At 37.8% G+C, this 14,223-nt stretch overlaps 1 protein-coding gene across 3 annotated transcripts in view; it reads left to right on the top strand.

Moving 5' to 3' along the window:
• Positions 1-14,223, top strand: part of cadm1b (cell adhesion molecule 1b) — a 150,256-nt gene that overhangs the window by 15,765 nt on the left and 120,268 nt on the right. The window lies entirely within an intron of this gene.

Here is a 14,223-nt window from a genome sequence, read left to right as displayed (position 1 = left end):
AAAAGAGAGATAGGAGGAGTCATGTTAAAGTAAAACTAAAGGTTAAATATTATCTTGTTATATTTGATTACATCTTAGTCATACTGTGTCTTAGTATTTAGCCACACGTTTATTTTCTCTGTTTATACCAAGGATCCTGAGGAGGCTAAAATATATTTTTTGCATCAAATATATAATTCTGTTTGCCAATCTAAGAAACGTAATTGTTTCCGTGGCAACATGGCAGTTTTGGATGTGTTCACAGTGGTTTTCACCTTTTTTAAAATACTTTTTGATGTGATTAAAAGAAGTTGAAAATAGCCTCCAACAAGTTAACAATGTACAAATGAAACAACATATTGGTGATCCGTTTCATTTAAGATTTACATTTTAAGTAGGAACAGATGGGCTTGTGGGTGAGAGCCACAGACAGGTTAGGATAAAGCGTTAAGTTGGGCAGTATTGACAGACTGAATGGAATGGTGTTATAAAGACTTGAATTTGGTTAAAAGATTTTGGATATATATCCAAGCGCTAAAGCCCCATACTTTGAGGCGGAATTCAGATTAAGCTTTTTACATTTGTCATTCCAACAATGACTATAACAGTAAGGATAAACCAATTAGTAGAAATCACATCCTGCCAATTGAATAAAACAAAAAACTATGAAAGCTATCGTTGCCACATGAAACAAAAATCTCAATAGTAACAGCTAAGAACTGCCAAATATTTCCTCTTTTTTTAAACTAAAAACAACACCTTGTTTCTCATTCTTGGAGTGTGAATTTAAGAAGGTTATTCTAAGAAAATTATGGCAGCTACATGATAAAGTACTACCAGAACAGTGGGATCTCCAGGTCCTGTAAAAGTAGCTGCTGTGTCCATGCAGGGATGTCCTTGTTTTTTTCCCTCTCCCCCATTCCTTTGTTTCCTCTCTCATTCCTCTTGATGCGCCACAGTCACTTATTACAGTTAGAGGGCAGGTGTGAGTCCGGCCTCAGCTGGGCATTATCCTGTCCCAGATTGTCCTTGGACCATGTCTGTTTTATAACCTCGGCTGCAGGCGAGGTTACATCACCGGCGATTCTCAAAGCATCCCTTAACCGTTGATTAATCCACTTTAATCTGAATCGGATATGATTAAAGGCAAAGCATCAAAGCATTTTATCGAGGTAATTACTCACTCATTAGCCATATGTTTGACAAGTATGCTCTCCTGGCATTAGAAGCGACTCTATTAATCATAAACACAGATCTGACAAAAGCCATTGATGAAATGATGAAATAAATATCCTGACTCAGAATCAGTAAGATTATATTGTTGATGGATTACAGAGTGCGCTGTCAGAAAAAAAAGCATAGTTTTTTCTTGGCAGAATTGATGTACGACTGCCCAGAATATATTTTGGGTCATCTTCAGCCGCCACCATATTTCTTCACACAGACCATGTCATCATTATCAGTCTGGCCTGCAATTTCTCTCCCCCCATCGAGACACAGATGTCAGCACATACAGCTTGTTATAACAGAAACAATCTAAACAAATGATCGCACCGGCCACCTAAACATGTTTTCCCCCACCTGATATGAAGATGATACTCCACTCCCATCTCTGAGCCACCCACTCTCCGTCTCCTGTCTTCCTGGGCGATCTCCCCAGGCAGCGAGGACACGACAGGACAGGAGAGGATAAATTACAGCCTCAGAGCCGCGGCTATCTCTCATGCTTTCATTTGCACCAGCAATTAATCAGCCATCACTGGAGAGCTCTTGCATGTCAGGCTGAGGATTTATTAGGGATGTCCTTTATGGGCCTTAATGAGACTTATGTCTTCCTTGAGTATTTAATTTGCTGCACATAGCCTGGCTGATAGTAACCTTGGGGTGAGGAGCTTTTTTCTCTTCCCACAACAGTAAAGCTTGGCAGAGCTTTGTTTCTCACCTCTCAATGATCTTGACTTGATTTGCTCTTTCATCCTGCCTCCCTCACTGTTACAAACCCTCCTGTCTTGCTGTTATCTAATTTTACATACAATTAGGCCTGATTTGTTTTGTTTATTCTGACATCTCTGACAATCCAGCACTAAGTGAGTTATTGGAAATGTGGCAAATCACCTCCTGTTCAGTGAAACGCAGACGTACACAGTTGTGCATCTCAATAACGGCTTCATCATGATTCAAAATCGTTTTTTAGAGCTTTAACACACAGATTTTTATAAATGTCTAAAAGCAGATTTAGGGCCACTAGTTTTTCTCTTCAAAACAAATATCACATAAATGACTCAAGTCTAATTACAAACCAGTGCTTATTCTGTATATTTTCTGAAGAACATACAGGGCAACAAATGCAAAATTATCCTTTTCTTTGGGCTTTTTTTTATCCTTTTATCCTTGTGTCATTGCATTTGAGGCTGGTTGCGCTGTTTAGTGTGTGCCCAAACTGCACCAGCTTCAATCACAGTGAAAATACTCGAGTGGGCGTTTCTCAGTTAACCCATAACCACAGACTCAGCCAGTAAGAGGATACGGAGGCCATCTGGTAGCATTTTTACAGTATGGTGTGGCGGTTTGCCCATGTGTGCTACAGGAAGGGTCGTATGACGGTCATGAAAGACAGAGTCTCTGGAGGAAGCAGACATGAATATTCTCAGTCCAATTTTCCTGGTTGGAAGTAAGCTGGACCAAAGTACACGACCTGATCACATCTGTCCTCAGTTTGTGCTGCGTGAATGATCAAACTGTATGACCTTAGAAAACTTAAATGATATCTTAGCAGTTCTTTAAGCTGCCTTAATATGTGGTGAAATCATTTGGGAAAAGAGTTTTTTTTAATTACAGTGACTGTCCACTGTTTTCCACTGACACCATATGCTAATAAGTAGAAGACTTTACTGCGCTGCTACAAACATCGGAAAGGGTTTCGAAGAACTGAACTAAAACTACAAAGTGAATATCATTACTATGTACATTTCAAGAAAAACAATCATTATAAGATCAAGGTTATTTTGAACAGCACTCAAGTACTGTATATAAGTACAATTTAGTTAATTGCATGGTAATTTTACTCAAGCAATTATTTTCTAAGCAGCATTTAAATTAAACTATTTCAGGGGAACATATTTTAGAGATCTACAGCTTTATTGTGAAATACTTTATCAGTACTGTTAATTAGAAAAACAATATTCCTATTTATTTATATTTAAAACCTCACTTTCTATTCCCAGCATAACCCAGATTCAGGAGGGTCAACTACAATGAAAATAGGTTTGGTTAGACAAGACAATTCTGAAGGAAAGTACAAAAGCAAAACTCCCACATGGAAATCAATATCAATGTTCTTCAACCCTATGCTTTCACTTAAGTATGCATTATAGAAATATATATATTTCAATGGAAAAAACACTTTGTTTTACATGCTGTGTACATTCCTTAATTTGAGGGAGGCTGTCTAGCATTTTCCAGTTCCTGAGAATAATTTACTGTCTAATAATTATCTCCATCTGATTGTGGAAATAGCAGATGTATTGTACTTTCTAACTAACCATTTTATATTTCAGCTGCAGTTTCTAGTAACTGAGAACATAAAGATTGTATTTACTCTTCATTGTGTCGTCTTTCCCCTTAACCAACAATACGTATTCCGCATGAAAATCATTTTTACTTCAGTCACATAAAGAGTGTTTTAATTACCTTTACTTCACTTTACTTATCTAGACATATCTAGAGATTCCTCCACCACAGACTTCCAAAAAATGTTGACATCCGTTTTCTTTCCTTTTTTGTTTAGTCATACTGTAGTTGCCTTAAATAATTTACATGCTCAGAAATAAACGGACAAGATAAAAAAACACATCAGGCCATGCACATATTTGTGTACTGACTTAATTTAGCATAATATGAATATTGTAACAAAAAGTAGTTACAATTCAGTCAAACCTATCACACACACACACCCACACACACACACCGGTGTCCAGCTGTGTTCTCAGTTGACAGCCAGGTGGTTTAGACTTTGCAGCGCAGCCGCTTCAGTTAATTAAGGTTACCCTTTTAGATCTTGTCAATGGCTAATTTGCAGATGAAAAATATTTGAAACTTTTTTTCTTATACAGCAGCCTAAGCATTTTTTCTTGTCGTGCCTAATGGCTCGGGCCTGTCAAGTGGAACAGGACCGAACAGTGCATGCAGCCAAGTGTTCAAATGCATACATGGATAAACTATACTCTGAGAACTGCTGTAGCCCAAAATCAATATTGAGCTGAGACAAGCTATGATGATGTTTGACAGAGGCTGATCCAGCGTGTGTGGTTTGAAGAAATCACTGCCCAAAGTATGCAACTTCCAAATGACTATAGCTGCATTGACAACACTTCAGATGATAAGTTATTGTTTAATGATTTTCTGATTTAAAGCTAAATAGCAAACCCTTCTCTGGTTCCAGTTTCTCCTATGTGAGAATACAGTGCTTTTTCTTAAACTTAAACATATTTGTGTGTTGATAGGAACAATTTGAAAAGATCCTCTCGACCTGTGGGAAATTAAAACAGGTATTTGACATAATAAAATATGTTGAAAATAAGTGTTATTTACAGCACTAGAGACTATACTGATCAGAATAATTTAATTTAATTAAAAATGATTCCCTTCTTTATGTTTACTTTGATAGTTGCTCCTTCGACCTGTTTCCCTCCTTACAGGGAATAATACTTAACAAAAAGAAAATATGCAGCTTCTCAGATAGAGAATGATTGAAATGGACAATTCTATCCATAGTTATGAAACGACAGAATATAATCACATTATTAAATCTGGACCTGTCTGTAAAGACTCTGTGAACCCATACTGTAGAATAATTTATATTCTCACACAAGCCTCTGTGATATGTATTGCAATGAACCAGTTAAATATTCCCTTACCCCTTGAGACTCTTCCTAAAATGCCCTCGCACATACAGAATATATTTCACAATTAATAATCCACGGAGAACAGCCACATTTCTGCTGCCTGGAGAATTTAAGTTTTAAGTACATGTAAATACACTCTTTAACAGGCCTGAGTATCAAACAGCTGTGGACTAACTAAACAAAGCAAGAGACACTTAAATTATGATTTTTGATTTACCAGGACTGAGTTTAAAGCATGGGCAAAATCTTGAGTGCAGCCTTTTTTGGTGTTGCATTTTCAACCCAATTAATTAGTAGTTTGAGGTGTGACAGCAGAAAGAAGCACAAGTGAAGGAGCAGAATAATCAAATGACTGGGATTTAATAAACCAGAAAGTGCTAATTTCACCTTTGATTGCGTGTAGTATTTAATGTCTAAAAAAAAGCATATCTAACTTCTTATCATACGCCCAGTGTGCCTACTGTTTTGTGCTGCATGCATTATACTGCACAGTGCCTTTGGCAGCAGAGAAAAGAGACAAACAATGGTGAGACATTGATCTTCACCACACAAAGCATGGAAGCCTCCGCAAATATTTCTGTTGTACAGGACACTAAAGACCATAGCGGTAAACTGTTTAATAGTTTAGTGATAAAAATTGATATTCTTCTCACAAGTTACACCTTTAGAGACTGAAGTAGCGTGTAGGGTGGGTGTACCTTATTAAAATATTTTAAATAAACATGAACAGTTGATATAAATGTTGCAATAATGCACCTCCTTTAAGTTGGCTAAGCCTCTCAAAAAGGTTTCAAATAGAGCATGAGCATGGCACTGAGCTTGTTTGCGACATGACAAAGGGAAATGTCTGCAGTGATTGAACAGCTACACACATTTTTGGGTGTGTTAAAATGCGAACATCTGAGTGTTTGACTCAGGTATTTAATTCCAACACATTTAAAGCAACACTCGGTGAGTAAAAAAGAGTAATTGGCTTTAAAGTGTCTCATTAATGTCAGCTACACACTGTTCACTCTTTTAAATTTGCTAACAACCCTGAGCTACTGGTCACACTGGAGCAAGCCTGTAGCAGCGAAAGTGTGTCTTGAATAGAGCAAGAGTGTGTTTATTGCACATGAGAGGAAAACTGTGTAGCTTTAAGCTATCGATGCAACAAACAATTATTTATTCAAGCAACTCATCAATTTTCTTGGTTAATCACAGTTTTCCTAATTGGTCTTTCAAATTGATTGTTTTGTCAGTTCAATAACTCAATTAATACAGTCTACTATTTGACAAAGATATCAGAAAATCCTCACATTTCAGAAAATGTAACCTCCAGATATTACTCAAATGATTCATCATCAAAATCATTGTCAATGATACTAATGAAATAATAGCCTAGTCATTAAGCTCGTATTTAAACACATCCTTTTCATCATGTTGCAGTCAGTAGCCCAACGTCTTATTGCTACATTGAACACTAACCATATAGCTACGACTGCACCAAACAATAAAGTCTATTGAAAATCCATTTACATGATTTTTTTCATTCACAGCTGCAAACAACTTGGAGCCATCACTCAACTTGTAAAAGGAATTTACATCTTAACGAACAGAGCCATACATATAAAACTGAAACGCACAGGGCCTTACAAGTTTCAGGGTGCAAATAGAGGAGGCAGACTGAGCGACTTTTCAGCAGAGCCGCCCACCAGCTGCCGGAACATAAATAGTAATGTATCATTATGGCTGCACTGAAGGAAAACACCCTGTGTTTTAGTTCTTTGCGGAGGTCATGTGGCAATTGGTGGGTGTGTTCATGCAGCTCTCGCTTAGAAAAACAAGCTAAATTAGACCTTTATGATGCAGCCACGTCGACCCTCAGAGACTCACAATGACAGTTATGGAGATTTCAGTTTTTACTTCTTCTTACTTTAACAGTGTTTCGCTGCCATTAATTGCACTGACACTGGAGGTTGATGGAATTGACCCTGAAATAAATTAGATTTGCCTACTTCTTATTTGTGTCCTATAAATATCATGCAGTAGACTTTTTTTCGTCTTTTTTGGTTTTAAATGAGGTGACGGGGGTGTTAAAAAAGATCAATACATCGTTTTGTTTCGCTGCACATGCTGCAGGAAGATGACACTGTGGTGTGCCCCCACATGATGCAATGCACCGCAAGTTCATATTCCTTTGAACTTTCATGGCTTTCATGGTATTCTGCCACATATACTTATTTTTGTTATTGTTTTGTTGCCTTTCTTTTGTACTGAAATTGGGCTATTGCCACAAATATACTGTCGATAGATCCAAGTTTGAGAAGTATCATTTTCCCCGCTTTGCTTTTCTTATTAGGATTCTTATGTTTTTCTGATATTAAGAGAAGATAAAATCCTACAAAATGTTTATATAAGTGCAGATAATTGTAATGCACTCAGAGACAACACAGTTTATTTTTATGTTATCTTGCTCGTTGTTCTTTATTCTTAACATCTAGGCGAGGAGAGAGCGGCTGATTATACAGCTTAACAAAGCAAAGAGAAGTGATATTAAAAAAAAAAGAACATTGCATTCATGGTGGTCTGGGGATTACGGGTTGTTGGTTTATTCTTTGAATATAACATTTGGATGAACTGCTCCACAACTTCTAAATGATTTTTTTCCAAGAATTATATTATTTTGATTCATCGTGTCACGAGCATAGAGTATCATCAGTGTGCCCTATTTCCATACAGCCTTTTTTTCCGGCCAGTGTATTTCTAAAGTAGAAAGAGTTGGTGCCATGTTCACTGACAGAGTGCTGATGAATTCCTGGAATGAGTTCCATGAAGTGGCCTGTTTTCCCCCAAGTGAGAGCATCTGTTAAATATGCATGGCTAAAAAATAAATGAAGCCGCCCTCTAAGGATATCTTGATGTTTGTGAGGGACGAACGTATGATTTATAAGTCTGTTTTATTTGGTACTTTCATTTTGATGAAGCGTGAGTGAGTCTCTGAGGTGTCAGCCTCTCACAAAATGGAAGCTTTGCCTGTGTGGGCAGATAGTTTTATCTTACCAGACTTTGGATGTGATAAAGTATAGATTTATGTATCGATGAGGCTGTTTCTGGTCGACAGAGGTGATGGGATGCAGACAGCGATTTGTCCTTGTTTCCCTGCCAGGGCTAGTGATTTTCTCTTTACACTTTTGATTTTCCAAAGAAGGTTGGAGCAGGTTTAATTACTTGTTTTGGCTCGTTCCTCAAATCTGTGTGATGTGGTGCACCACAGTTTTACTCAAAGTGACCCATTCGTTTAGCATATTCACAATGTGCATGTCATCTCTCTGCAGCTCTACAGTATCTATAAACCAACACAAACCTAAGCATTCAACATTTCCAAAGATATATTTCACTGCGATAGCAATAGGTTTTTGTGTTGTTAATTGCAGTGTAATTTTGTGGTAATCATTTTGATTTGAAAAGAAAAGAATCAAGCGCTCAATGGGTGATAATAGGGCTTAACAATTTCACACTCAATGTCCAGATCCTGGGTGAACTTCTGTCAGCGGTATCGTCTGATAAAGATCCAGATTGATAATCTGAGAGGTTAACATATCCAGTAATAACCCTCTCAAACAAGTGTGCACGTTTGCAGACTTATTGGGGAGCTTTAATACATTTTAAACATGTTTGTTATTAGGAGGTAAAATCTGGATGATTACATAGTACTTTCAGAGCGCTAACACAATAAACCATCAGTGAGACGAGCTGGAGTATCTGACAGTGTTGCCAAGCAACTGTTAACATTCTAATCTTTGTAATGTACCGTAATTGTGTTAGCATTATTATTTCATCATTCAGTTTGAACACTGTTGCTTCTTAGTTCATCCTCAGAAATGATGCCTTTTCTTTAGTGAGTGATTATAATGCTCTTTGTGATCATGTCTGCTTGCATCCACTTGGACATCAGACTCGTTTGGATTAAGTGTAATTTGGACCGAGCCCAACAAAAAAGAAAAGTCCAAAGTCTGTATGAGTAGGCAGTGACAAGGATCTAGGTAAAGGCAAATTGGACAATCTCAATGCTGGGTGCGCAGAGAGAATATCAAATCTGTTTTACAAGTGCTGCAAATGTACCCGGAGGATGGAGTCCACTTTTCTCCCCCTTTATTTTTGTAGGCAAGGGCCCCGTTCATTGCTCTTATTAAATGTTTTATTGATTCCCACCGACACTTTCAAAGGCTAACATTCAGTAGCTTGACAATTGTGATGAGAAATAGCAACATTAGTTTTTACACATTTCCATCCCAGTTCACAGCTGTCAGAAATAAAGACATCCAAAGAGCCATAGTTTTGGACATATTCACCCTTAAAGAATACTTGGAAGAGCTAAAGATCAACTCACACTCACTTTGCACCTTGACTATCCCACCGAGGGTAAAGTCTCTACATGGAAAGTGTTTTTGGATGTTTTTTTACAAGTAGTTTTTTTTTCTCCTCTGATATTCTGAGTGCTGTGTGTCCACAATGTAATTTACAAGAGACTAGATCTGATTTGTGCCTGCTTGGACATTATAATCATGTTCTGTTACAACGCCAACGTGTGTGTGTGTGTGTGTGTGTGTGTGTGTGTGTGTGTGTGTGTGTGTGTGTGTGTGTGTGTGTGTGTGTGTGTGTGTGTGTGTGTGTGTGTGTGTGTGTGTGTGTGTGTGTGTGTGTGTGTGGTGTGTGTGTGTGTGTGTGTGTGTGTGTGTGTGTGTGTGTGTGTGTGTGTGTGTGTGTGTGTGTGTGTGTGTGTGTGTGTGTGTGTGTGTGTGTGTGTGTGTGTGTGTGTGTGTGTGTGTGTGTGTGTGTGTGTGTGTGTGTGTGTGTGTGTGTGTGTGTGTGTGTGTGTGTGTGTGTGTATGTGTGTGTATGTGTGTGTGTGTGTGTGTGTGTGTGTGTGTGTGTGTGTGTGTGTGTGTGTGTGTGTGTGTGTGTGTGTGTGTGTGTGTGTGTGTGTGTGTGTGTGTGTGTGTGTGTGTGTGTGGTTTCTGACCACACATGCTGCTTTTTAAATATATAGGTGCTGCTCAAATGCAACATTAGGATGCACAAGTATACACTGAAGACATGAGCATACACATCACCATTCAATAACCTCGTAGCACAGTAATTATGACGGATTATTTGCATTAATCAAATATGCAACCTTTTGCACAGCTTGTTTATTTTTTTAGACTATAAGTGTCAGGCCTGTCCCTTATAGTTATCATTATAGTCATGTAGTTATTACAGTCTCCCAGAGCCAAAGGTGATAAAACAAGTTCCAAGATGCACTTAAAGTCCAAGTCTACTCAGTTTTCAGTTATAAAAGAGTGTGAAAACCAGCAAATGGTCAGGTTTAAGTAGATAGTTTAATAATTATCTAAATTGTTGCCGGTTAATTATATGCCAGTTGACCTTTTCATTCATTATTAATTCAGCAGCTCGTGTTGCCCTTTTAGAGAATTTGAACACTTGACAGACATTAAAACCTTAAATAAATATCTGTTGATCATTGATGGAATTCTATCATAACAAAATCTGACCATGGCGATGTCTATAATCACTCATTTATACCTTGCGTTATATTTACATCCACAAACTGTTATCTATGATATCAACATTTCCTATAAAGGACCAAAACAAGTTAGTGATATTGAGCAAAGCATATGACTTTTCAAAACTTTGAGCTGCCTTTAAGACCTGAAGAGTTCAAGTCAAAGTCAACTTTATTGTCAATCTTCTAGTTTGTGTGTAGACAGAGAGATCGAAATACCGTTTCCCACAATCCCGAATATAAAAACAAATGTATATAAAAATATGTGTGCAAATATGTGTATATAACTATATATATATATATATATATACTTTTTTTTACAGACCTAAATACAAACACAACAATCAATATATACAAAATAACATAATAACAGTCACTTCAATATTTTGAGAATGTACATTAGTTTGTACTGAAAACAAGGTTTGGATATAAGAGACCTGGATTTAACGGACCCTAATTGGAGACGATGCTTCCAAAATGAAGCCATAGAAAAATATGGGTGTTTTATTCCAAAATATATTAATATTCATTGTGTGTATGAAAATGTAAATGCAACATGTTATCAAGTTTTGAGGACCTCACACTGTGACAGATTTCTCGCAGCATGTGTTATCATTTATTTACACGGTGAGCCACAGTATCTCCATATGAGCATTTCTTCAGTGAGACGATTAAGAGTAATATTGAAATATTGCCTATTTTTATCTTAACGCTTTCATTTCATCTTATTTATTGTAGAACACCGTTTTTTTTGTATCTGGCGGTACAGGACACTGGTTGATGTTGACGAGAACGGACGCTCTGTGCCTTTTAAAAACGTTCTCTTTCTGAATCCTCTCATCTGATATTCTCCCTATTCCCTCCCTCCTGGATTATGAATAACATAATCATTGTTTGCTCTATGACATTTCTACCCCATTTCTCTCTGCTGATGATTATCTTGTTTAAAGTATATCAGCTGGAAAATATACTGTAATTTGAATGCCAATGATTCCAGCAAATATGTTTTGGGCAGAAACATAACATTGTGAGCTCTTATTGCTTTTTTATCTTTAGAAAAGCCTTTGCAGTTTCCATTCAGAGGCTCAAGATTGTATAAATGTGCAATTAGACAATCCTTGCACCAGTGAATATGACCTTTGTAGTGTGAGAATGGAATCTGACACTGAGCATATCCTATCATTGTTTCCTGTTAAAAAGAAAGAAAGGTGTGAGTTTGTGAATAAGTGTTTTGTATGTGAGCCTCACATGTGTGGTTAGCCTTGCTCTACTTGAGCACTGGCCTATAGCTCTCTTTGCTCTACCAGAGGCTTTAAAGAAGATGGCGAGGAGTGAGGGTCAGCCACCCCCTCTCCTCAGAGCTCACAAAAGCTTTTGCCAACCATTATGTTCCTCAAGGGCTCTATTTTGTAAACACATATTACTGTGCGTGTGTGTGTGTCGCTGGCAACATGTGTGTGTGAGGAGGGCTTCGGTTTAGGTGCAGCCGGGTCAATGGATATGTGAATTGAATGACTGTCAGGTTTCAAACTCCAGCCTCTCCTGCTAATGCTCTGCCATCTGGCCGTTAAGCAGGAGCGTGGTATTGAATTATTTTGAAATGTTTTTCTAGAGTTTTGCAGACATGTGAGAGAGAGAAAGAGAGATACTAACTGTAAACGCTCCCTCTTTTCTTCCTCGCCCATTAACAATGAGCTCTGCAAAATGCTCCGGCAAGCATTTCCATCAGCACAGTTTGGGCTGATATTCCCCCCTAAAGGATAATTAAGTAATATTAATATTCAATTGTGATAACGTTATGTCTATCTAGTTCCTGCTGCAAAGATATGCCTCATAACTACAGTGGCATAGGAGTGCAAATTAATAATATATCCCTTTTCCTGCTGGCTTGAATTTCTGGAGTGAGTTAGACAGATGGTTATAGCTGGGATTTCAAAGTGATGGAGTAAAACTAACGTTGCCTGCCTTCGCCAACTCTAATTCTTTCATCCCAGTGAGTTGCACTTAACGAAAGCAGTCCCTTGTTGCCTAAATGAAAGTGCACAACAAAGCAGATCTGCTGACTGTCACTACTCAGCACATCAGCCTGCTTGGGTGCCATACTGAGCGAAGCATAGCGAAGCAGCTTTCTGCACTCGACTGCTTCTTCCTTCAGGCTGGTGGAGCCCAGAGTCCTGAGAGGTAAATGGATGAATGGAGGCTTTATGGAGATGAGGAAGTGTAATGGTACTCTCTTCTCAATCCCGGCGGCTGGAACAGTAGCTCTCTGTGTCTTTTATCATAGACATGAAAGGAGGACAATAAGCCTCTCTGCTATCAACAATATGGTGTCATTTGAAGCAGATTATCCCTCTGTTGAAGTATAGGGAAATAAAAGACTAGGGGACAATGGACAGAGTTAGGAGCCAACGTTTCTCCTCCCATGTAGAAATCCTCCATGGTGCTTTGTTTTATTTCAAAAATCTAATCTCTCAAAGTGCCCACTCATTGTCATGTGTGAAAACGTTTCGCACTTATTCTCCTTGTATAAATGCCACATTTAAAGTTTTTTAGGCACACAGGAGGATTTAAGGCACTCTCATTTGTCTTCAATCTGAGTGAGTGTTAAATGGCTTTCTAATATCCAACTAATGTTATCCCTGTGCCTGCTGATACTACTGTCCTACATAATTTTGTTGCTTAGCTGTTGACAGATGGAATGCAGTAATGCAGGGAAGATAATGACTTGACTGGAGACTAAACAAAAAATCACACTCAACAAAATTCAAATTAGAGCAGCAACAGAGATAACTCGGCAACATGACTCGACTTACGGTGTGTGTTAGATTTGACCTAATTTGGCATCAAACAATATACACAACTTCTAAAGTGGTATACCAAGTTAAATAAGTCAATATTATATACTGTAGAATGTCCTCACAGATTTAGCCGGGAATGCCTTTTTTTAGGCTCTCTGAATCACTGCTTTACTAAAGTGTGTTATAAGAAAGCTCTAAAAACTTAAATTACCTTCTCATGTATGAACAACATTGAAACATGCAGACAATTTTGAATTAGGCACCATTCACATAATGAAACTCTTTTCTGTTATTGATGTGTTGTGATGAACTGCCAATGACTAATGAAAAAAGTGCTGCCTACTCTGTGACCGTGTGCCAAGAGTGCACTTTTTTGAGGGGGAGATTTTCTTCCATAATAGAGGGTTTAAGGGCGGTGGGTGTACATATTATAAAGCCCCTTGAGGCAAATTTGTGATATTGGGCTTTATAAATATAATTGAGTTGATATTCCCTTATCAATCAGAAATTAAAAGGAGTTTTAAAATTGTGTGTTTGACCCACGTGTTTGTGTAATGTTTATTTTCAGTATAACAGAAGTTCCTATTTAAAAAGTGAATGAAACACCAACACAGTATACCCTGCTGTGATATTATTTTTGCCAAATGCTTGTTTTTATGTCCTTTTTCTACTTGTTTTGTCTATTAAAACCTCTTACTATCTTTAATAATAGTAATAATAATTAGTTATTTCTTGTGAGCTCTTTGTGCAACCCAGTCTCACGGCATTTCGTGTTAAAGCCACGACATTGAATCTATTGATTCGTGTTCACCAACACGATTGTCCCCTTTTTTTCGTGTCACACAGAACGATTTTAACACTAGAACCGCCAACGGGTACATTTGACCCGCAGCTGTTTTTCGATTGTATGTAACTTTTTTTCAATAACATATTAAAGTCTCCCAGTCCGTGACTTTTCCTGAAAGTGTGTTATATAGCACCCTCAGTTGTTAAC

Source organism: Gymnodraco acuticeps, unplaced genomic scaffold, assembly GCF_902827175.1.
Source record: "Gymnodraco acuticeps unplaced genomic scaffold, fGymAcu1.1, whole genome shotgun sequence".
NCBI lineage: Eukaryota > Metazoa > Chordata > Actinopteri > Perciformes > Bathydraconidae > Gymnodraco > Gymnodraco acuticeps.
The sequence above is the reverse complement of the archived record's forward strand: the minus strand, read 5'-3'. Positions and strand labels throughout refer to the sequence as shown.